Consider the following 26,006-nt stretch of genomic DNA (forward strand, 5'->3'; position numbering starts at 1 on the left):
GCGAGGGGGTTAAACAGCGAGGATTGCAGAAATCCTGCGATCCTTGCTGTTTAACCCCCTCACCAGCTGCAGAAAACCTGCTGTATTTAGCCGCGAGTGTCGCTGCTTCTGGAGCCCCATACGCCAATTTCCCCCTCACTCCAAAAACGGAGCAAGGGGGAATTGGCGTATGAGGGGGGTGAGTTGAATACTGACAGGGCGAGTGGTGTCAGCAAGCAGGAAGCCCAGTGAGCTTCATCACAACCATAAAAGCACACATTGAAAAATTTTCAAAAGTAACAAACAAGCATTTTTAAATAAATAATTGCCACCTATACCTCAGGCGTGGCCAAACAAATAATTATAAAATAATAATAAAATCAGGACGTATATTATGTCCAAACAAAGCTTCAGCAAACTTTTTAAGCAACATGGAATACACTTTAGAAAAAATATGGGGGAGATTTATCTACCCCAATGTACTCTATAAACTCTACATATTTCTGTAAATTGTGAACTCCGTGTTACTGTTTGGAGAAGGGGAATGTTGCCCATTATGCCCATTCCAGCCACTTTCACCAAATGCAGGTGGAGATTGTGCTTGAGAATTGGGTACAAATGAGGGTGAGAGTGCACCTGTTGCACATACTGAGAACCATGGGCAAATGATGATGGTGACTGTGGTTGGTGACTATATACGTTTGGGGATGGCAACATGTTGTGGGTGGTGACCAGGATTGGGACAGTAATTGTCGTAGAAAATCACGATTTTCTCGACAAAGGTTTGCCTGATCCTGACTCCTGTCATGCATTGCTGCCATTTGGGTAAGTAAATTTTTCTGCAGTTCGCGTTCACTATCCATGAAGCGCTGCAGTCTGACATCTTCTTGACGTTGCCACGCAGAATCCAGGTCCCGCAGTTGCTCACCGAGGATGGTAGTCATGGCTCTTGTGGTAATCTCTATTTTGGTCCTCTTCTTTTTCCTCGATGGGACATTGTAGACTGTGTGCAAAAAAAGTTGTTATAACGGTGTGCCAATAAACAGTCACAATACTTTATCTAGCTGTCATGTCGGCAAAGGTAGACACTACTATATCTAGCTGTCATGTCGGCAAAGGTAGACACTACTATATCTAGCTGTCATGTCAGCAAAGGTAGACACTACTATATCTAGCTGTCATGTCGGAAAAGGTACACACTACTATATCTAGCTGTCATGTCGGCAAAGGTTGACACTACTATATCTAGCTGTCATGTCGGCAAAGGTAGACACTACTATATCTAGCTGTCATGTCAGCAAAGGTAGACACTACTATATCTAGCTGTCATGTCGGAAAAGGTACACACTACTATATCTAGCTGTCATGTCGGCAAAGGTTGACACTACTATATCTAGCTGTCATGTCGGCAAAGGTAGACACTACTATATCTAGCTGTCATGTCAGCAAAGGTAGACACTACTATATCTAGCTGTCATGTCGGCAAAGGTACACACTACTATATCTAGCTGTCATGTCGGCAAAGGTACACACTTCTATATCTAGCTGTCATGTCTATAAACAAGGGGTACTTACTGTTATCGCGCAGTGTCGGCATGCCTCCCTGGGTCTCCAATTGGGTCTCTCCCCCCTGAATCTGGTGTGCTGCTGTCACATCGGATGTGCTGTCTGACTTGTCGGATTCTACAACGAAGGTATCGTCATCATCATCATCATCAAATAGAAGTTGTGATGGCGGCAGGCTCTGCAGACTGCACTCCGTTGTCGCTGCTGGCGTCTGCGCCGGAGACTAGGCATTACTTGATGACGACAAGGCTTGCATAGTGCTGTATGGCCAAAAACAACATGGCAAAGGTCGTACAAGGGCCACTCTGTGCGTCCAGCTCCACTGCGATTGCAATACTGGTCATTGACCTTTAGGTACTGCTTTTTCAGGGACTTAAGCTTGTTCGATACCTGCTGCTGTGTCTTCCTCACACCTCTGCTAGCAAGGACCTTTGCAATATTTCTATAAACTATGGCATCCTTCACAGTGCCTGTGATTTGAGATTTGATCTCCTCTTCTCCATGGACATGTAAAAGCTCCCTGACCTCCTCATCCTTCCAATGGTGTGCCATGGCACCTGTCTTCCCACAGGAGTCTGCACTCTGTTGCTGGAAAGGGAGCACAGGAGCAACATGCAGCCACTGCCTCTGCTTGCTCCGCCGCACGTGTGCCTGAGGCGTCTTCCGCGGCTGCAGCTGATGACCTCATCAGAAGACGCCCGGGCAGCAAAAAAAAGCGTTGTCACATGTGTAAAACTGAAAAACCCGGGTAAACCCATTCAGACATAAGCCGGGTATTATACCTGGGAGTTAAATACCGGGAAAAACCCTGGTCAATTGCAGGTGCTCAGTATCCGGGAGTGAAATCCCGGGTATACCCTTTCAGACATACGCTAGTCCCGGGTTTTGGGCGCGTTCATGTGAAAAAACCCGGGATTTTTGCGTATGTCTGAAAGGGGTATTAGTAAGACTTTAGAGCCCCCTGTTTTGAGTCCCCTGCCCCCCCCCCCCCCCCCCAAAGCCTTAATCTGGTTCTAGCAGTGATTTATGCCATGCAGTTGGTGACAGAAGGAGGCAGTGGTCATTGCCAGGAAGATACAGTTGGTCATGTAGAGGATGGCAGGGTAAGGTGGGGGTAACTGTGAGAAGCTGGGGTTTCAGGGCGAAGCAGTATATGACAGCTGTGAGGTGCCTGCAGGCAAACATAAGTTTACTTCCTGCATGGGCAGATTCAGGGGGGGGGGGCACCCGGGCACGTGCCCCCTGTCATTTCAGACATAACTCATTTTCTAGCTGAGGACTGGGGCTTTCCAATAAGCCTGGCCGCACGTCGCTAGCCCCCCGGGAACCGGAGATATCGCCTGTGAAAGCTGGACCGCTTTCCCCGTAGGATAACATAGTACCCGCTAATGCCAACCCCCACCCAGTTACGACGGCTGCCAGTTCCCCCGCAGCATCACAGAAGCTCGTGGTTGATCTTATTGGAACCCAAATCGCTGAGCTTTCAATTTGATGCCAGGCTGGTCTATATGAGTCAATTGGTTCCGGAGATATTGCAGGTAAACCAATTTTTTTATTTCTGAAATGTAATTTCATGGCTTTTCATGTTCTTTGATTGCAGATTTTCAGCAGCCCAGTTTCAGGGGACAAGTCATTCGAAGTCCACTCAAAATTTCTTCAATATGATACTGGTCTCATGTAAATGGGTTGGTTCCGAAGATATAGCCGATTAAACGAGACAGACAGTTAAAGGGAGGGGAGGGGGTGTTTTTTTCTCCCCCTCACACCAGAAAATTCAGGGACTAGGCTGGTGTAAAAGGGGCCAACCCGGGAATGTCCCCGCATGATCCTGGGACAATATTTCCGGTTAAGTCCCTGCATTTTCTGGTGTGAAAGGGGTATTATTTCAAATAGCCGGGACTTGCAGTGCTCTGAATACAGCCAGGCAGCCTCCCGCTCTCTGCCGGGGTGTCAATGGCTGTCACTTCTGTCTGGCAGCGGCTGTCCCCCAGTTACCATGAGCATGTATTCCCCCTTGGCAATAAGCATGTAATCCCACATGGCAACGAGCATGGAACCTCTGGCAATGAGCATGTAACCCTTGGCAATGAGCATGTAGGTAAGCAGCACTTATGTAGCATAATTTTTAGTCATGGTGTTTGGCATAATACGTAATGGACGTTATGCTGTGTGGCTTAACATGTAATGGGCATTATGGTGTAAATTTTTAATGCGCGCCTTTGGCGTGCAATGTCCCTCTTTTAGAAGCATATTGTGAATTTTTACTTAGTCTCTGTGGCATTGGGGGAAATTTACTAAAGGAAATTTGTAAAAAATAGGTGTATTTGTATCCAGAAATACACTTATTTTTGACATTTAGGGGGAAATTTACCAATATGAAAAACCTAGTTTTTCGTATTGGTATTTTCCCTACGACTGCATACGACTGTTTAAGTCGTATGCAAAGTCGTGTTCCGGAGGATCAGTTACAAAGCAGTCATATACGACTGCTTTGTAACCCTCCGATGTCGTAGGAATTCGTATTAGCAGCCGTATATACGGCTGCTAATACAAATTATTTGTAGGCAGTCTGCACGGATCAGTCAGATCCGTGCAGGCTGCAAGGTGTAAAAAAAAATTAAATAAATAAATAAATAAATAAAAAAAACGGCGTGGGGTCCCCCCCACAGCCGAAACCAGCACCAGGCTGACAGAGGCTGGAGCCGGTAATTAAAAATCAGGGAACCCGACAAATAGGGGTTCCCTGATTTTTAACAACCAGCCCCAGGCTTCTGCTCTGGGGCTGGTTCCCAAAATACGGGGGACAAAATGACTAGGGGTCCCCCGTATTTTAAGAACCAGCCCCAGGCAAAACCAGCCAGCAGGGTAATGCCACAGCCGGGGGGAGACTTTTTATACAAGTCCCCCCGGCCAAAGCATTAACCCTACCAGTGGCGGATTCAGGGGGGGGGCACCTGGGCACGTGCCCCCCCTGTCATTTCTTTTGTAGCTGAGGACCAGGGCTTTCCAACGAGCCTAGCCCCGTGTCTCTAGCCCCCCGGGAACCAAAGATATCGCCTGGCAAAGCTGCAACGTTTTTTCCCCATAGGATAATATAGGACCCGGCAATTCCGACCCCCACCTAGTTCCGACAGCTGCCAGTTCCCTCCCTGGCATCACAGAAGCTTGTGGTTGATTTCATTCAATTCCAAATCGCTGGGCCTTCAATATGATACCAGGCTGGTCCATATCGGTCAATCGGTTCCAGAGATATTGCATGTAAACCTATTTTTTTATTTTTGAAATGTAATTTCATGGCTGTTCATGTTCTTTATTGGCAGATTACTCTGGAACCAAACGTTCCAGTTTCACTGGACCAAAATCATTCAAAGCCCACTCAAATCCATATGATACTTGTCTCATGTAAATGGGTCAGTTGGTTCTGAAGATATAGCCGTTTAAATGAGATAACTGGTTAAAGAGGGGAGGGGTGGTTTTCTCTCCCCCTCACACCAGAAAATGCAGGGACTAGGCTGGTGTAAAAGGGGCCAACCTGGGAATGCATTTTCTGGTGTGGAAGGGGTATTATTTCAAATAGCCGGGACCTGCAGAGCTCTGAATACAGCCAGGCTCTGCCACTCTCAGTGGCTATCACTTCTGCCTGGCGGCGGCTGTCCCCCATTTACCACGAGCATGTATTCTCCCTTGGCAATGACCATGTAATCCTACATGGCAACGAGCATGGAACCTCTGGCAATGAGCATGGAACCCTTGGCAATGAGCATGTAGATAAGCAGCACTTATTTAGCATAATTTTTAATAGGCATTATGGTGTTTGGCATAATACATTATGGACATAATGGCATGTAACTTAACGTGTAATGGACATTATGGTTTAAATGTTTAATGCGTGCCTTTGGTGGGCAATGTCCCTGTTTATGAAGCGTATTGGGAATTTTGGCTTAATCTGTGTGGCATTATGTGAATTCTGGCTCAATGCGTGTGGCATTATGTGAATTTTGGCTCAATCCTAGTGGCATTATGTGAATTTTGGCTCAATCCGTGTGGCATTTTTTGAATTTGGCTCAATCTGTGTGGCATTATGTGAATTTTGACACAATCCGTGTGGCATTATGTGAATTTTGACACAATTCATGTGGCATTATGTGAATTTTGGCTCAATCCATTTGGCATTATGTGAATTTTGGCTCAATCCATGTGTTATTATGTGAATTTTGGCTCAATCCGTGTGGCATTATGTGAATTTTGGCTCAATCCATTTGGCATCATGTGTAGGGGCAAGTATAGTGGGGTCTAGTATTTTGTTGCATAATGTGTAGAAGTTGTATATAGTGTTGTACACTACACTCAAGGACATGCCCCTTGTTGAGTGGCCACACCCCCTTTTCCAGAGCGCGCCTTCGGCGCGCGCACAACTGCATCCTTCACTTTTGTCGCCATGGTGAGCCTGCGTACTTTAAATGCCAAGGCCTATTTTTAATCCCATTCCCACCCTCTCTCTGCCGCTCTCTTAGCATGTACACTGGCATTACTAACACTTCCCCTCCCCCACCTAAACCCTCTTTTATCATGGTGCCCCCCCTGTCATTTTATCCTGGATCCGCCCCTGAACCCTACCGACCAGTCAGCCTGGCCAGGGGCCCTGGGGGAGTGGGGACCCCCCCAATAAAGGGGTCCCCCCCTCCAGGACTTACCTGACCAGGCTGAAGCCTGGTGCTGTCCTCGATGCCCCTGGGCGGTGGGCATCGAGCTGATAGCGGTGTAAAAAATAGAAAAAAACTATTGTTTTTTACTGTGGCACTACAAGTGCCAGCAAGCTGGGACTTGGAGAACCACAAGTCCCAGCCTGCTGGGCATTAAAGGGCCCGCTGGGTCTTGTAGTGCCACAGTAAAAAAAATAGTTAAATAAAACACACTGACACCCATTTTAAATAAAAGTTTAATACACACATTACATACATACTGATACTTACCTTTCTTGATCCCGTAGGTAGCCCTGGTCCTGATGTCCTGTGTCGTCCTCCAGGTCCATGTCGGCTGTCTGCGTCGTCCTCCAGGTCCATGTTGACGGTCCGTGTTGTCCTCCAGGTCCATGGCGGTGTCCGGGTCCGAAGAAATCCATGTTGGAGCTGTGGAAGGAAATCCTACTCACCTGGTCCTGCGCTGAAGAAGTCTTCTCTTGATCCGACGTAATCCAGGTAATCTTCATGCTGTCGGCGCTCCCCGCTGTCTCCGCTGTCTCCGCTGTCTCTGCATCGCGCTGAGGAGAGATGCTGAGAAGTTTCATATTCGGCGCCTCTCCTCAGACTGAATTCTATTGGCCGCCTAGCAGGCCAATCAGGAGCCGAGAAAGTCGGCTCCTGATTGGCCTGCTAGGCGGCCAATAGAATTCAGTCTGAGGAGAGGCGCCGAATATGAAACTTCTCAGCATCTCTCCTCAGCGCGATGCAGAGACAGCGGAGACAGCGGAGACAGCGGGGAGCGCCGACAGCATGAAGATTACCTGGATTACGTCGGATCAAGAGAAGACTTCTTCAGCGCAGGACCAGGTGAGTAGGATTTCCTTCCACAGCTCCAACATGGATTTCTTCGGACCCGGACACCGCCATGGACCTGGAGGACGACACGGACCGTCGACATGGACCTGGAGGACGACGCAGACAGCCGACATGGACCTGGAGGACGACACAGGACATCAGGACCAGGGCTACCTACGGGATCAAGAAAGGTAAGTATCAGTATGTATGTAATGTGTGTATTAAACTTTTATTTAAAATGGGTGTCAGTGTGTTTTATTTAACTATTTTTTTTACTGTGGCACTACAAGACCCAGCGGGCCCTTTAATGCCCAGCAGGCTGGGACTTGTGGTTCTCCAAGTCCCAGCTTGCTGGGGAGGCTTGCTGGCACTTGTAGTGCCACAGTAAAAAACAATAGTTTGTTCTATTTTTTACACCGCTATCAGCTCGATGCCCACCGCCCAGGGGCATCGAGGACAGCACCAGGCTTCAGCCTGGTCAGGTAAGTCCTGGAGAGGGGGGACCCCTTTATTGGGGGGGTCCCCACTCCCCCAGGGCCCCTGGCCAGGCTGACTGGTCGGTAGGGTTAATGCTTTGGCCGGGGGGACTTGTATAAAAAGTCTCCCCCCGGCTGTGGCATTACCCTGCTGGCTGGTTTTGCCTGGGGCTGGTTCTTAAAATACGGGGGACCCCTACTCATTTTGTCCCCCGTATTTTGGGAACCAGCCCCAGAGCAGGAGCCTGGGGCTGGTTGTTAAAAATCAGGGAACCCCTATTTGTCGGGTTCCCTGATTTTTAATTACCGGCTCCAGCCTCTGTCAGCCTGGTGCTGGTTTCGGCTGTGGGGGGACCCCACGCCGTTTTTTTTTTTATTTATTTAATTTTTCTATTTTTTTACACTGAAGCCTGCACGGATCTGACTGATCCGTGCAGGCTAAAACGCAAATACGACATGAAAATGGTGTTCTATTTTCCTGTCGTATTTGCGTGGGTGTTTTACACCACTAAGCAGCCGTATTATCAGTACGGCTGCTTAGTAAATCAGAAACCACCATTCTTTTGAATGGTGATTTCTGTCGTATTCTATCGATGGTGTAGACATTCGTATTTGTAAATACAAATAAGAATGTTCCATCTTTAGGACTACGAATTGTTGTATTTTTGGGATTGTAAATCCCGAAAATACAAATTCGTAAAAAAAAGGTGTATTTCTCCCTAGGAATACACCTTTTTTCTACGAATCCATTTTGGTAAATGTCCCCCTTAGTATCCCGAAAATACGGCAATTCGTATTCGTATTGATGGGAATTTTAGCTCTATCCATGTGGCATTATGTTCATTTTGACTCAATCCATGTGTCATTATGTTCATTTTGGCTCAATCCATGTAACATCATATGATTTTTGTCTCAATGTTTGTGGCATTATGTGTATTTTGGCACAATCCATGTGGCACTATGTAAATTTTGTCTCAATCCATGTGGCATTATGTGAATTTTGGCTCATTCCATTTGGCATCATGTGTAAGAGGCAAGTATAATGGGGTCTAGTATTTTGTTGCATAATGTGTAGAAGTTATACATGGTGTGGTACACTACACTCAAGGACATGCCCCCTTTTGAGTGGCCACACACCCTTTTCCGGAGCGCGCCTTAAGCATGAGCAAAACTACATCCTTCACTTTTGTCGTGCAGGTGGGCCTGTGTACTTTAAATGCCAGGGCCTATTTGTAATCCCATTCCCGACCTCTCTCTGCTCTCCTCTCTCTCGCCGCTCTCTTATCATGTACACTGGCACCACGAACACCCTCCCCCTCTCAAACCCTCTCCTATCATGGTGCCCCCCCTGTCATTTTTGCCTGATCCGCCCCTGACTTTCTGGTGGTTGGGCCAGGAACGGGCTCAAAGTTCAGCAGCATGTCTGGCTCATGCTGGAAGAAAGGCATGGGGCACATGGAAAAAAAATTGCAGGCAAGAGGAGGTAGTGACTTCATCCAGTCAGAACCGCATTTCCTTCGGCACCCAGCCAGTCCAAGCCAAGCAGGGAGCAAAAAGAAGGAGCTGGGGAGAGATGAGGGGAGGCCTCACTGTCCTTTCTCCACCTTCTCCTACTATTACCATACCAAGGGGGTTATTCTGGTTGATTTGAAGGCTGCAAATTCGCAGCCTTGGGAGTCCACCAAACCTTCCCTGGTGAATGAATGCCCACCTGCCCCCCCTCGAAGTGCGGGTTCGCCCGCACAGGCTGCGAATGGATGTTTTGCATAAACATCCATTCGTTTGCCTCAGGTAGCCGCCCACATCTTTCCATGGTCGCCGACCATGGAAAGATGTGGTGCGTGCACGCATATAAAAATGACTTTTAAGCCACTTCCATATGCGTGCATGCTGGCACGGATATGGGCGGGCAGCTGACATCCGGTGATGTCAGCTGCCCGCCTCCCGCACCTGCGTCACTGCCTCATTACCATGAGAACAACCATGGAAAGCTGGGCGTTCCTAGATGGTAAAGGAGCAGCTTGGCCCCCCCCCCTGCCCATCTCTGCCCCCGCACGCCGTCATGGGTGTGTGCACCCGGCGAACCGAAAGTTCACCGTGGGTGCACGCACCCTACATCCTCCATGCGAATGCACAGAAGACCGAATGGATTTGAATAAGCCCCATTGGGGAACAGATTCATATGGTGGGCCACTAATAGCAGCTGGCACAGATGCTAGTTCCAGGAAGAGATCCCATAAATCAGTGGTTCCCATAATGTGTGCCAAGGCACCCTGGGGTGCTTGTAGACATTTGCTTGGATGGTTCGAGTTGGTGGTCCAGGACACAAAAAAAAGTATTTATTCTAATAGTGCTATGCAAAACCAGTGCTGGTGGTTGCCAGTCATAAATATGTTGACAATTAGAACCACGACTATGCCCACCACCACATAAATGAGTCTAAAGGAGACAGTTGAGCGCAATTTACTTTGTTTAAAAAAATGCTTGGCTTGCTCCCTTCTGCTTGCTTTAATAGGGATCCAATTAAACAGGCCCAAATGACCTAGAGGGAGTGGAAGAACCGCTCATTTTTTTTATCTGACACTGGTTGAGCGAGCCATATTATTTTAAAACTCTGAGTCCTACTGATCATCAGTATTACATAAAAAGGTATAAATCAGGATGGAACAACACTGGAATAGCAGTACATTTACAATTATCTATGTCCTAGTGACAGTCTTATTACCAATCCCATTGCACATATCATGTTGCCATAAACATTATACTGAGCCCATTCCACAAGGAGATCATTGCACAGACCCACGTCTAACTATTTTGATTTCTACATCTTGCCATTTTAGGGGACATTTACCAAAATGGATTCGTAGAAAAAAGGTGTATTCGTAGGGAGAAATACACCTTTTTTTTACGAATTTGTATTTTCGGGATTTACAATCCCAAAAATACAACAATTCGTATTCCTAAAGATGGAACATTCGTATTTGTAGTTACAAATACGAATGTCTACACCATCGATAGAATACGACAGAAATCACCATTCAAAAGAATGGTGGTTTCTGATTTACTAAGCAGCCGTATGGATAATACGGCTGCTTAGTGGTGTAAAACACCCACGCAAATACGACAGGAAAATAGAACACCATTTTCATGTCGTATTTGCGTTTTTGCCTGCACGGATCAGTCAGATCCGTGCAGGCTTCGGTGTAAAAAAATAGAAAAAAAAAATAAATTAAAAAAAAAAACGGCGTGGGGTCCCCCCCACAGCCGAAACCAGCACCAGGCTGACAGAGCCTGGAGCCGGTAATTAAAAATCAGGGAACCCGACAAATAGGGGTTCCCCGATTTTTAACAACCAGCCCCAGGCTCCTGCTCTGGGGCTGGTTCCCAAAATACGGGGGACAAAATGACTAGGGGTCCCCCGTATTTCAAGAACCAGCCCCAGGCAAAACCAGCCAGCGGGTAATGCCACAGCCGGGGGGAGACTTTTTATGCAAGTCCCCCCGGCCAAAGCATTAACCCTACCGACCAGTCAGCCTGGCCAGGGGCCCTGGGGGAGTGGGGACCCCCCCAATAAAGGGGTCCCCCCCTCCAGGACTTACCTGACCAGGCTGAAGCCTGGTGCTGTCCTCGATGCCCCTGGGCGGTGGGCATCGAGCTGATGGTTTTGTGTAAAAAATAGAATAAAAACCATTGTTTTTTACTGTGGCACTACAAGTGCCAGCAAGCCTCCCCAGCAAGCTGGGACTTGGATAACCACAAGTCCCAGCCTGCTGGGCATTAAAGGGCCCGCTGGGTCTTGTAGTGCCACCGTAAAAAAAATAGTTAAATAAAACACACTGACACCCGTTTTAAATAAAAGTTTAATACACACATTACATACATACTGATACTTACCTTTCTTGATCCCGTAGGTAGCCCTGGTCCTGATGTCCTGTGTCGTCCTCCAGGTCCATGTCGGCTGTCTGCGTCGTCCTCCAGGTCCATGTCGACGGTCCGTGTCGTCCTCCAGGTCCATGGCGGTGTCCGGGTCCGAAGAAATCCATGTTGGAGCTGTGGAAGGAAATCCTACTCACCTGTTCCTGCGCTGAAGAAGTCTTCTCTTGATCCGACGTAGTCCAGGTAATCTTCCTGCTGTCGCCGGTCCCCGCTGTCTGCGCTGTCCGTGCATCGCGCTGAGGAGAGATGCTGAAGTTTCATATTCGGCGCCTCTCCTCAGACTGAATTCTATTGGCCGCCTAGCAGGCCAATCAGGAGCCGACTTTCTCGGTTCCTGATTGGCCTGCTAGGCGGCCAATAGAATTCAGTCTGAGGAGAGGCGCCGAATATGAAACTTCAGCATCTCTCCTCAGCGCGATGCACGGACAGCGCAGACAGCGGGGACCGGCGACAGCAGGAAGATTACCTGGACTACGTCGGATCAAGAGAAGACTTCTTCAGCGCAGGAACAGGTGAGTAGGATTTCCTTCCACAGCTCCAACATGGATTTCTTCGGACCCGGACACCGCCATGGACCTGGAGGACGACACGGACCGTCGACATGGACCTGGAGGACGACGCAGACAGCCGACATGGACCTGGAGGACGACACAGGACATCAGGACCAGGGCTACCTACGGGATCAAGAAAGGTAAGTATCAGTATGTATGTAATGTGTGTATTAAACTTTTATTTAAAACGGGTGTCAGTGTGTTTTATTTAACTATTTTTTTTACGGTGGCACTACAAGACCCAGCGGGCCCTTTAATGCCCAGCAGGCTGGGACTTGTAGTTATCCAAGTCCCAGCTTGCTGGGGAGGCTTGCTGGCACTTGTAGTGCCACAGTAAAAAACAATGGTTTTTATTCTATTTTTTACACAAAACCATCAGCTCGATGCCCACCGCCCAGGGGCATCGAGGACAGCACCAGGCTTCAGCCTGGTCAGGTAAGTCCTGGAGGGGGGGGACCCCTTTATTGGGGGGGTCCCCACTCCCCCAGGGCCCCTGGCCAGGCTGACTGGTCGGTAGGGTTAATGCTTTGGCCGGGGGGACTTGCATAAAAAGTCTCCCCCCGGCTGTGGCATTACCCGCTGGCTGGTTTTGCCTGGGGCTGGTTCTTGAAATACGGGGGACCCCTAGTCATTTTGTCCCCCGTATTTTGGGAACCAGCCCCAGAGCAGGAGCCTGGGGCTGGTTGTTAAAAATCGGGGAACCCCTATTTGTCGGGTTCCCTGATTTTTAATTACCGGCTCCAGGCTCTGTCAGCCTGGTGCTGGTTTCGGCTGTGGGGGGGACCCCACGCCGTTTTTTTTTTTAATTTATTTTTTTTTCTATTTTTTTTACACCATGCAGCCTGCACGGATCTGACTGATCCGTGCAGACTGCTAGAAATAATTCGTATTAGCAGCCGTATATACGGCCGCTAATACGAATCATTACACCATCGGAGGGTTACAAAGCAGTCGTATATGACTGCTTTGTAACTGATCCTCCGGAACACGACTTTGCATACGACTTAAACAGTCGTATGCAGTCGTAGGGAAAATACCAATACGAAAAACTAGGTTTTTCATATTGGTAAATTTCCTTTATGTTTTACCTGTTCCTGTCTGAATTGCTAACTTTAATGTTGTTGCTGCTGCAAAGCAAGATGCATCATGGGGCTTTCGGTGGAAATTTCTGCTGGACAAGCTGAGGGCTCACTTTGCTCAAAGGGAATTTCTGCCACTTCGTAGGATGATTTCGAGTTCCTTTGAGATCCGGTGAGCATGCATGTGCAGCATAGCATTGCACGGAGGTTCCTATTCCTTGCCCAGTGATTGCAGTAATTCTTCCAGTTTATCAGATAGGTCACAGAAGTTCATGCATTTAGGGGCTGATTCTGATGTTTGGGGATCTGCGCATTTGCATGGTCTATTATGCACATGTGCAGCTCCCCTTTGTGAACGGCTTCAGCGATTTGCATAGTCGCCAAGCCATTCACAAGGATAGGGGTGGGCCCGGGCAGATGGTGGCGGGGCCGGGGGTCACCCATGGGGATGCCCATAAAATGCTACGCGTTCCCATCTTCAAATTTGCAGATAAGTGATCAACTCTGAATCAGGCATCTAGATACTGTATAAGAGGGATTTTCATTGTGTGGTTAAGTTAAATGGAGACTCAGGCACACTGTATCTTGTACACATGTATAGGGATGCCTAAGGGGAAGGGGGTTGGTGCTCATTACCCAGTTGCCCTGGATGGTTATAATTATAGTATTTTCTCATTATGTTTCTAGAAGTTGAGTGGCCATGCACCAACAAATTTTGCCACACCAACTTCAGTCCTCGGAACCTTAGCTGTGCCTAAACATGTGTGGCCCTTGCAATGAGCCGATAGATGTGTTTCTTCTTTGGGTGTAGTGTTGAATAACCAACTTATTCAATAATTCTTATACTTATTTATACTTATTCAATATCTTTCTTACCCATAGGGTGGGCCAGCAGAAATTAACACAAGGTTCTATCCCTGTTTTTTGGGGCTTCTGACAGTCTTATGTCTTGTTCTCCAGAGCAATTGTTACCAACTCAGTCTAGCATAGGATGCTGCTATCTTCATTTAGAGACCCTCCTAGTGTCAGGGCGGCCCAGGTACTTCCGCTCGGCGGTGCCAGCTCCAGAAGTGTCATGATGTCCACCCACCCGGGTCGCATTACTTCCGCCTGGCCGGGGGACACTGTTAATACACAGGCCGCATTGCCTGGCGGTTGCTTAGCAATAGGGGGATGCCGGGCGGTGCATGCTCGGCCACCTCAAATTAATGAGCAATTCAGTGGGCTGGTCTCACGGCAGGGGCTGATTGGCCTGGGTATCGCTTTTAAGGGATCTGGCCCAGCTCAGCCCCGCCGGTGATATTGCTTCCTGTAGTGTGTCCTGGCCTTGCTGCAGTTTGGTTCTGTCTTGGTCTGGTCTGTCCTGATCAACGTCACTGTCCTGTCAGTCCATCCCAGCATGCACTTATCCATCTGGTGCAGCTGGGTTTCCAGTTCAGGTAACGTAAGTGCTCCAGTCGAGCTTGGTTCTGTTCCTTATTTATTTATAAAGTTCTGGCAAGCTGCCATATTACTTTCTTTATTACTGTGGGCAAGCCGTCCTGTTTTCTTTGTTACTTTGTGTTTACTTTTGGTCCGGCTCTCCCAGGTGCGGAGAGGGCCACGGTTGTTGGGGTACCGTGGGTTATTGTGTATCCAGTATTTACTTTGGCGTGTTTTGTTTGGTGGCACCCCGGTCCATCTGTATCTGGTGTCTGTGACTGGGTCACATTCCCTGTCCTTGGCCTGGTGCCTGTTCCTCTCAGATAGCGTCAGTTAGTTAGATCTCCTCTTGGCACTATCCCTGGCAGTCGCCGTAGGCTTGTCATCCTGTAAGACCTGGTTGCATCAGAGTTGGAGCGGGCTTAACTCACTCCTTCGAACGTGGCAACTGAAGGAGAAGCCTAGCATTCCGCAGTCTATGGTCAGCTGCCCGAGAAGGTCCTCAGAGTCAGAGTAGGGTGTGCCGTGGCCATCCTAAACAGCGGCCCCGGCTGAGGGCTCTGCCCACCATCACCATAAGCACATACCCACCTCATTACACCTAGGATTATCTCATTACTATGATAGGTTTTTCTGTTTTAGGTTGGTGTATTTAAAAGATTTTTATATTAACCAAACATCCTGCACTATGGAAGCTCTCCCAGTCTATAGTTGGGTACACACATTGTAATACTGGCAGCGGCGGGACTGGGTGGGGTGCCGGCAACGTACACACTTGGCAATTCTGGCAGGTGGGACCAATGCTGGATGGGATCTGTACTGAATAGACGAGGGAGGGGGTCATTAACAATGTGCTTGAGTGTTGAGTGTAAACATAAGATGAGATTGTAAAAGATATTGCTCAGAAGGGCCCTTCTGAGCTATATTCTGTAATTTACTTTCTCATCTAGTGTGTATGGGGATTATGGGCATTATTCTGGTTGAGCCGGTCCGTTCCGAATTCTTTCAGAAGCTACCTGCGCATGCGTAAGCAACACAATGCGCATGTGCAACGCAGTGTCTTCGCACTCGTTCTCAGCAATACCATCTAAAAATGTCCACCGAACTCCCTCAGGAAAAATGGGGGCGTAATATGGGCGTCATGTGGGAGCCCACGAACAGTGGTAGGCGTGCATTCGGACCGGACACCGAGTGCAAGCGAACCAAAACTTCAGAAATTTTCGGTGTCAATAAGCAGATTTCACTTCTCGGAGGGCAATGGTTCATGCGCTAGGCATTCGGATCGCCCAATTAGTACGCCCGCACCTTAAACACTCACAGCTGAGCACAATCCATATAATCCAGTCCTCTGCTCATTACTGATTAAACACTTTTCACAGGTTCTATTGGAACCACTAAGTTGCTGCCTAAATGGGGCAATACTAAATAGATGAATATATGCTGCAAACACATTTACTTTATTGTTGGTATCTGGCCCACATTTAAACTGCACTCAATGGACATAACTGTGTTACCCAAATCTATATGCAAATCTGCCCATTACATTAATGTGAAACAGCACACGTTTGAAAAAAAAAATGTGTTTTAATAAATAATAATGTCAAATTATAACAATTTTTCACCATGTTAGTTTGCATATGGGAACATAAGGTGGAAAATAAATAAAATGTGCACGAAATGTAAAACATAGCCACAGCAGAATCAATAGGAACACACCAGGTGGCTTCACAAGAGATGTATAGGAACAACATTTTGAGCCCAGCAGCCAGTATTTGAACCAGACAGGGGGCAACAGCGGAACAAAGCTAAATATTCCAAGAGAAGGTACATGAAATGTGGGGACCCTTTGCACGGGATTGGATTGCGCAGCCGAAGCGGACACACACAGCAAAGGAAAAAATTTGGGACGACATAATGGTGGAGATTAATACTGATGCCACATTATTTGCGGCCACGTTTGGCCTTTGTAGGGGCCTTGCCACATGCAGCAGCTCGTTGCCCACGTTGTGCAGGTTGTTTGGGGGGGATCAGCTGCTGTGGAAGGGGGTGTTGCTGTTCCCCTTCCGGCAGCAGGGAGTGCTGATGGTGGATCAGCAGCAGAAGCACCAGACAATAGGGCCCTATTGGTGGAGATTAGTTCCGCCACAAGCTCATTATGGCGGAGGAGGAGGTCATTTTGGCGCACCAGCAGGATATTTTGCCAAACAGCTTGCTCAGCTATGACCTGCTGGCTGCCAGCTATTGCCTGTTGAGTGGCAGCTAAAGCTTTCATGACCTCCTCGGCCCTAGTCTGCCGCTCTGTTGCTGCCTCTCCCTGCTGCATGATGGTATTTAGCAGCTGCGTCCACCCTCCAACATCCTGTATGGCTGTCGGCGCCTGCTGCACCTGTGGCGTCGATGTAGCCTCTTCTTGCGGGGTGTCACTGCCGCACGTTGGATCTTCCTCTGAAATAGAAATGTTAAAAAACATTCAAGGACACTGAACAAAATTTTGTTATGTCATGCTAACAATTTACCTTCCAGTTCAGCCATGAATACATCCACTGGGGCCTCGCTATCCATGTTGCTAACTCCACGGATCTCCTTTATTGCCACACAGTCTTGGTCCAATTGTTCAAGGGAGGAGAGCGCAAGATTGCGGGGCATGCTGCTAGTCCCAGTGGTCTGGCTGTGTGTCCAACGTGCGGTCAGTTTTTTTCCAAGGTTATTTTTGAAAGCATGCCACCTGCAACCCGAAATTAAAAATTATTACATATAACACCTGATGAGATTTTTTTCATGCATTGTTATATGCTATTGATTCGGATTCAGTATTGAATCCCGGCGGTCGGGATCCCGGCGTTCAGAATCCCGACGCCAGAATCCCGACAGCCGAAATGCCGACAAGGGTGGGACGTGGATCGCCCCCACTTGCGGGCTCGCTGCGCTCGCCAAGCAGCGGGCACGGTGCCTCGCTACGCTCGGCACACTAATTTATTCTCCCTCCAGGGGTGTCGTGGACACCCCAGGAGGGAGAAAGTGTCGGCATTTCGGCGGTCGGGATTCCGGCGTCGGGATTCTGAACGCCGGGATCCCGACCGCCGGGATTTTAACTGCATCCCAATGATTCTGTTTGATGCATCATTCAACATAACTGCCATTATTTACAAACGAAAAATGTGGATACGTTTTATATGCCCATTGTTTATATTCTTCAACATTCACAGTCACCATCTTATATAATTGAATATTTCACATGTCAATAATGTGGGTTGGGCATAGCAACCTGACCTGTCCTTTTTAGATAGCATCTACCTTTGTATAAACACATTACCTATATTGCAATACTTATGTAGTGTGGTTCATACAATAGTACACTGAAAGAGGTTACAAACAATAACTAAGGACAATAGAAATGTGGCACACATTAAATGGTGCAATGTCCAAACCACCCCACCTCTAACACTTCAGTACGATGGTCATAATATGCAAATTTAGCCGTATCACCTTATTAGTGTATAATTATTGCTATAATTAGGGCCAGTAGGGATGGTGTATTGGTTTGCATCACTGGCTCACCGCAGTGAGGCCATGGCTTCCATACCCAGCATGGCCCTTACTGTGAGGAGTTTGTATATTATATTATTAAGAAAAAATGTAATAAAAAATTAGGTAATTGTGGGGACAACATAACAAACTTTTTAGCTACACTTGCTTGATAATTGTCGCCTTGCATATTGGTCCTCATGGATAATTTGTCAAATTTTTTAAAGGAATCTACACAGAAATCACATTTTCACACTCATATAAATGTGTGTGCTAGCACATGTACATGTATTTGTTATATGTACACCTAACTGTGTTGTATACATTAAAACTTGCCTTTTCTTCACCTGATCAGGTTTGCGTACTTGTGGCGCAACCGCATTAATCTCCGCAGTGATGTCGTCCCAAATCTTCTCCTTCACTGTGGGTGTCAACCTCTTGTGTGTCAACTCTATCCAATCCCTTGCGCGGGGTACCAGTATTTGCAGTTCCTCCTGTTGGAATGCTTTGTTCTTTTTTGCCAATTCCCCTGTTGTCCTCTTCCGGCCACGCATACCAGTTGATGAGCTCGAAGTGCTGGCCTGGCTTCTCTCTTGGGAAGCCACCTGCAGTGTGCCCAATGATTCTGCTGAAGCAGAAGATGGTCCTGCCTCAGCGTTACCCATTTGCTGGGCGTTTCTTAGGGAAACATTGGGCCTCCATCTCACATTTGCCGTTATGGACTCCAGCTGAGCCTGGATTAGCTCAGGGTCTGAAATGCCAGTGTCTGACTCTGACCCAGACATGTTAGCAGCAAAGTATCCTTATGGTAGCACACCTATATATACCCATGTTCCTAATTTGCGTACATCCCCCCACACAGCGTTCTGTACTGCAACGTATCATACGGCAGCGTATAGCACTAGGCATTGGCGGCTCAAACGCCACGCCCCCCCCAAAAAACAACCTAAATACAATAAACAGGCGACATCCAATTAGGATTCTTTTAACATATTCTCTGATTGTACACACACATACAATTTATTTATTGCACCCCTGCACATTTAACCATTACTACATACCATATGTGAAGGGTGAATTGTAATGTGCAACACTTGTTTTATAGGTAGAACAAATGTAACAAACCCATTCCAGATTCTAAGGCATTCCACAATACATCAGATACCAATCACTAATTTCATCCAAATCACATGTGATAGGCCTATATATACTGGCTTGATGCTATGCACTTGTGAATCTAGATCTGCAGTGTGTTCAGGTGACCAATGTTGATGTTAAAATATATACCATAGTTACATACAGTAGTAGGTAAGGCTGAAAAAAGACTTGCGTCCATCTAGTTCAACCTGGTATAGATATCAATTGCTGATTTGGTAGGTTCTGATATTTTACAGACAAATTATATTTCTTATTTGTACCCATGGATGTTTTTCTCCAGTAAATGTTTGTCCAACTTTGCCTTGAACGCATTTAATGAGCCAGCCGTTACCACCTCTCTGGGAAGAGAGTTCCAGAGTTTGACTGTTCTGACCATAAAGAAATTCTTTCTACTAGCTGAATGAAATCTTTTTTCTTCTAATCTATACTCATGCCCTCGTGTCCTAGATTCCTTTCTAGTAGAAAAGAGGGTGTGTGACAGTTCCTTATATTGGCCCTTGATATACTTGTACATGTTGAGCATGTCCCCCCTTAAACGTCTCTTTTCTAATGTAAATAGTCCCAAATTGCTTAATCTCTCCCCGTAGCTTAAATTCTCCATTCCCCTAATAAGCTTTGTTGCTCGCCTTTGGACTTTTTCTAATTCTATGATGTCCTTTTCATAGTGTGGGGCCCAGAACTGCACTCCGTACTCGAGGTGAGGTCTCACCAATGCTTTATACAGTGGCATAATTACCCTTGAGTCCCTAGTTTCCATTCCCCTCTTAATACATGCCAGAATTTTGGGCACTACATCCCAGTTTGCTGTCTATTTGGACTCCTAGATCCTTTTCAAGTATGGAATTACCCAGTTCCTCTCCGCTAAGGTTGTAACTTGCACATTGGTTGTGTCTCCCAAGGTGCATAACCTTACATTTATCTACATTGAACCTCATCTTCCATTTTTTTGCCCACTCATCTAGAATTTCAAGATCATTTTGAAGCATGGTGACATCTTCTGATGATTTGATGACTTTGCTAAGTTTTGTATCGTCCGCAAAGATGGATACATTGCTGAGTAACCCTAGCCCAATATCGTTAATAAAAATGTTAAACAAAATGGGCCCCAAAACCGAACCCTGGGGCACTCCACTTAGTACCGGTATCATATCTGATATGGCACCATTCACAACCACTCTTTGTTCTCTATTACATAGCCAATTCCCTACCCATCTGCAGATATTTTCACCCAATCCTAGGTTCTCCATTTTATTAATCAATCTCTTGTGTGGGACAGTATCAAATGCTTTAGCGAAATCTAGGAAAATCACATCTACAGCATTTCCATTATCGAGGTTTTTGCTAACCTCTTCATAGAACCCTAGTAGATTAGTTTGGAATGAACGATTTTTCACGAACCCATGTTGGTTAGTACTGAGTAGACGGTGATGGTCTAAATATTCCTGGATACCATCCCTTAAAAATCCTTAAAATAGTTTACCCCCAATTGATGTTAAACTAACGGGTCTGTAATTAGCGGGATCTTCCTTTTTTCCTTTATTGAATATTGGCACTACCTCTGCTATTCTCCAATATTTTGGTACTATACCTGACGATAGTGACTTGCTAAAGATATAATGTAGGGGGGTAGCTAGTTCATCCCTTAATTCCATTAATACCCTCGGATGAATCCCATCTGGCCCTGGTGATTTATTTGTTTTGAGTTTGCTTAGCCTCAGTATTATTTCCTTCGGCGTGAAATCCACAATGAGATCTGGCTTATTTGTCCCGTTTGTGGTAAATGTTCGTTCCACAGTCTGCTCTCCCTTAGTAAATACTGATGAGAAGAACTCATTTAACAGTTTTGCTTTTCCCTTGTCCTCAGTAACACTTTTTCCACTAGTATCAGTTAGTGGGCCTATGTTTTCCTTAATTAAACGTTTACTATTTATGTATTTAAAAAACTTCTTTGGGTTGGTTTTGCTTTCAGTGGCTATGCACTCTTCATATAATATTTTAGCTGCTTTGATTACCCCCTTTACAAGTTTTCATTCAAGTTATTTTTATAGAATTTAAAGGCTCTGGTTTTATTGTTGATATCTGACCTTACTTCTTTGTCCAACCATGGTGGCTTTTTTTGTTGAATTTACCTTTAGTAACTTTAGGAATGTAAATGTTAGTGAATCAAGCACCTTTTTTAGAGTATCCCACATTTCCTCTGCATTTTTTCCCTCCATAACCGTATCCCACCCAATTCCTGTTAGGGCTTCCCTGAATAATTCAAAGTTCGCTTTTCTGAAGTTTAGTATTTTTGCAGATCCTTTTTGATGTAATTTACTGAAGTTGATTTCCAGTGAAACCATATTGTGATCACTGTTCCCTAATTGTTCAATTACTTTTGTGTTTGAAACTAAGTCTGTGTTATTTGTTAATACTAAGTCCAACAGTGCCTCATCACGAGTTGGCGTTTCTACCGTTTGTGTAATAAACTGGTCTTTAAGTAAGCTTAAGAACCGATTGCTTCTTGCTGATTTACCTGTTTCGTTTTCCCAATCAATGTCGGGTAAATTAAAATCCCCCATAATTAATACCTGACCCTGATTTGATGCTTGTTTGATTTGGTTTAAAAGAAGAGACTCTTCCCTTTCGTTTATATTTGGTGGTCTATAGCATACCCCTATTATATTATAAATATATTTTTTATAATTTTGTCGGTTATCTCTGCCCACACTGTCTCTGAGTTGTCTTCTTCCAGGTCTGTGCTCATATTTTTCTCACATGATGTTAAGTTATTATTTACATATAGGCACACACCCCCGCCCCTTCTATTTTCCCTGTCTTTCCTGTAGAGTGTATATATATGTATCTAGCTCCCCGATTTTAGTCACTAAGCTTCTTGCATTAGCCAGTAAGCATTTTAATTTATGTTTATTTTTAGATATGGCTCTAATATTGTGATTAGTTTCACCCCAGGACCCATTTGAATTCTTTACTAGCTTCCTCTTTCCCCTCTCCCCTTCAATAGACTCTCTACAGGCCTCCCCACCATGCACACTGCCTGCCCTCTTTATAGTTCTGGGAATTCTTCCTCTGTCCTTCCCTCCTTCCCGTATACTAAGATCATCTGTACCTAAGAACTGTAATGGGGTAACGTGACTGTTACAACATAACATTTTATTACATGACATTCCTGATGCACCCTGAGAGTTACCCCCGATTATACCCTTGTTATGTCCCAGGACTTTGTCCATGTACAGATATGTTAAACGTTACAATTTTGATCTATATTTTAGTTGATGTTTTTATCCATGTTAGGTGAGTATTTTGATTTCCCAAATTTTTGGGCCCAGTCAGATTTATATGTGTTGTTGATGGGTTTATTTATGGAAATATAAATGTTTTACAAATATATTTATTTGAAGTAAGAGGTGATTTAGGCAGCCAGCTGAGGTCAATAATGTGCCAAAAATAATGGTGTAGGCTGGAGAGATGCACATATGTTTATGTGTGTATTTCAATAAATATACGCATAGACATAAACGCATACAGTAAGTTAATACCAAATAACACTCTTAACAACCAATCACAGGACATGATTTATTTTAATGAGCCATAACAAAGATGGCTTACCAGCATGCAGCACCCTTCAACGCTGCAGAGCTGCTGGCCCTAGTTTCCGTGATGGAGCGGAGGCTGGGCCGTGCTGGGCCATTTGTCTCGAACAGGGACAAGCCCCGGACGTACGTTGCTGCCCGGCGCAGAATCTTCGCCCGCACCCACGTGCGGAGGACCGTCGCACAGCTGGAAATGTGGTGGTCTGACCTGCAGAGGCGCCAGCCAGAGCTCCTCCAGCATCTGAGGCGCCGTATAGGAAGATGTGAGTATTTCCGCTTTACACACATAATCGCCTGTGTATGCACTAGTTTTCACATTAATAAGTAAACTAATTCTATGAGGTTAATTGGTTGTCAATGAGAATAAGTGGTTGTCAATGAGGTTAAGTGGTTGTCAATAAGAATAAGTGGTTGTCAATGAGAATAAGTGGTTGTCAATTAGGTTAATTGGTTGTAAATGAGAATAAGTGGAGATAAGTAGAGATATTGGCCTGTAGTTGGCACATTTCGAGGGGTCCTTGCCTGGTTTCAGGATCACTATTATATTAGCTTGCAGGGAAGCTACCACGAAAGATGCCTTATTCAGAATATTATTAAACAGAGAGGTAAGTTGGGGGGCAAGTTCTTTTGCAAATACTATTGGGCTATGAAGCCATCGGGACCTGGGGCAGCGGAGGGGTGCATAGATTTAATGGCAGCAATGGTTTCTTCTGATGTGATGTCTAGATTTAAGGCAGATAGTTGGCTGTCCGATATACTAGGAAGAGCTGTATTTGAAAGATAGGATTGGGCCTCCTCCGATTCACCAGAAGACACAGGGGGTGTCGGTAGATTATATAAGGAGCTATAGAAATCTCTAAATTCTTCCACCATTACCCGGCAGTCATATGTGGGGCCATTCAGTTTATTGGAGTGTAGTTTGTCAATGGTGGCCAGGGCTTGTTTACGCCTTAACTTGTTAGCTAACAAAGAGTCAGTTTTATCTGATTTGTCGTAAAACCGTTGGCGCAGTTTCTGCAGGGTAATTGCTGCTCGACGTGAGAGGAGAGTGCTCAATTGGCCTTTAAGTTTGTCTATCTGTGCGAGGAGTGATGGTGTGGGGGGATAGTTTATGTTGGGCCAGTAAAGCGGAAATTTGGGTTTCTAAATAAGAGATTTCCTGAGCTGCTTTTTTCCACATAATAGAGGTTTTGACCATTATGTGGCCTCGTAGGGTAGCCTTATGGGCTTCCCATATAATTCCAGGAGCAATATCTGGGGACTTATTTTCCTCAAAATAGTGTTGGAGGGTTGTTCTGAGTTCGGATAGGGTAGAGGGTTGTAAGAGTAGCGTGTCATCCAGGCGCCATTTACGTGCAGTTGGAAGGCCCTGTAGGAGATCTAGTAAAATATATACACCCGCGTGATCGGTCCAGGTAAAGGGGGTAATGCCAGCATCAGAGATTGAAGATGAGATTGAGTGGGATATGTGTAGCATATCTATACGTGAATAGTGTTGGTGAGGAGCGGAGTAGTGAGTGTAGTCTCTAGCCGAAGAGTGACACAGTCACCAAGAGTCACATAGGTTTAATTGTTTAAGGGAAGAGGTAAGGGTGAGGGATGCTTTAGAGGGGGTAATTGTTGATCCAGTACCTGTGGTGTTAGACTTATCTAAAGCAGGATTGATGACAGTGTTGAAGTCCCCACCAAGAATAATGTGACCTTGTGCTATTTTCTGAAGACGTTGGAATACATTTTGAAAAAATGGAGATTGGTCTTGGTTTGGAGCGTATATGGAAAAGGGTGTAATAGTTTCTGAACGCAAGGTGCCTATTACTATTAAATATTGTCCTTCTGGGTCTGTTATCGTCTTAGAGTGGGTAAAAGCAACGTTGCGGTGAATTTAGATTGCAACTCCCCATTTTTTACAGTCAGCTGAGGCAAAGAAGGTCTGGGAGAACTGCTTACCTTGCAATTGGGTGTGCAAGCCCTTAAGGTGAGTTTCTTGAAGGAAGGCTGATAGTGGATAAATCAATGGGGCCAGACGGAGTGCATCCAAGGATACTAAAAGATGTGTTGGTAGCGCCATTAACAGATTTATTCAACCAGTCACTGGATACAGGTGCAGTTCCAGAGGACTGGAGAAAAGCAAATGTAGTTCCACTGCACAAAAGCGGAAGCAAAGAAAAAGCAAGTAACTACAGACCAGTCAGCCTTACATCAGTAGTAGGGAAATTAATGGAAACACTATTAAAAGAAAGAATAGTGGAATATCTTAAATTAAACAACTTACAGGATCCAAAACAGCATGGTTTTACTGCAGGGAGATCATGCCAAACAAGTCTCATTGACTTTTTTGACTCCGTGACCAAAATACTAGATGAAGGGGGGGCTGTAGATGTGGCATATCTAGACTTTAGTAAGGCATTTGACACTGTCCCACATCGCAGGCTGCTAAATAAACTTGAAAGTGTGGGATTGGATTATAAAACAATTAAATGGATAAGAACCTGGTTGCAGGATAGGAAACAGACAGTTGTAGTAAATGGAGTGCATTCTATGGAGGGACATGTTACCAGTGGAGTACCCCAGGGATCTGTACTTGGACCAGTGCTCTTTAATATCTTTGTTAGTGACATTGCAGATGGTATTGAAGGGAAAGTATGCCTTTTTGCAGATGACACAAAGATATGCAACAGAGTAGACACACCAGGAGGGGTAAATCAAATGACTGATGATCTAAGTAAACTTGAGAATTGGTCAAGAGAATGGCAACTACAGTTTAATGCTAAAAAATGTAAAATTATGCACTTGGGACTCAAAAACCCAAAGGCTCAATATAGTATCAAGGGTACTATAATGGAAACTACTGATGAGGAAAGGGATCTAGGAGTCACTATTTCAAGTGACTTAAAGGCAGGGAGGCAATGTAACAAAGCAATGAGGAAGGCTAGTCAGATGCTTGGATGCATAGGGAGAGGAATCAGTAGCAGAAAAAAAGACGTAATAATGCCACTTTATAGGTCATTGGTACGACCTCATCTGGAATACTGTGTCCAGTTCTGGAGACCATATCTTCAGAAGGATATAAATACATTGGAGAGTGTACAAAGAAGGGCAACTAAGACTAGATGGGCTAAATGGTTCTTATCTGCTGTCAAATTCTATGTTTCTATGTTTCTAAGGCAATGTCTGCTTTTCCCGT

At 45.7% G+C, this 26,006-nt stretch overlaps 1 long non-coding RNA gene across 2 annotated transcripts in view; it reads right to left on the reverse strand.

Annotated features, from left to right (window-relative positions):
• Positions 1 to 26,006, reverse strand: part of LOC146063780 (uncharacterized) — an 88,275-nt gene that overhangs the window by 16,543 nt on the left and 45,726 nt on the right. For both annotated transcript variants that reach the window (XR_014471662.1, XR_014471663.1), the window contains exon 2: positions 24,770 to 24,865. This is a non-coding gene — a long non-coding RNA (uncharacterized LOC146063780). The remainder of the gene's footprint in view (positions 1 to 24,769; positions 24,866 to 26,006) is intronic.

This window comes from Crinia signifera, chromosome 3, assembly GCF_055691185.1.
Source record: "Crinia signifera chromosome 3, ASM5569118v1, whole genome shotgun sequence".
Lineage (NCBI taxonomy): Eukaryota > Metazoa > Chordata > Amphibia > Anura > Myobatrachidae > Crinia > Crinia signifera.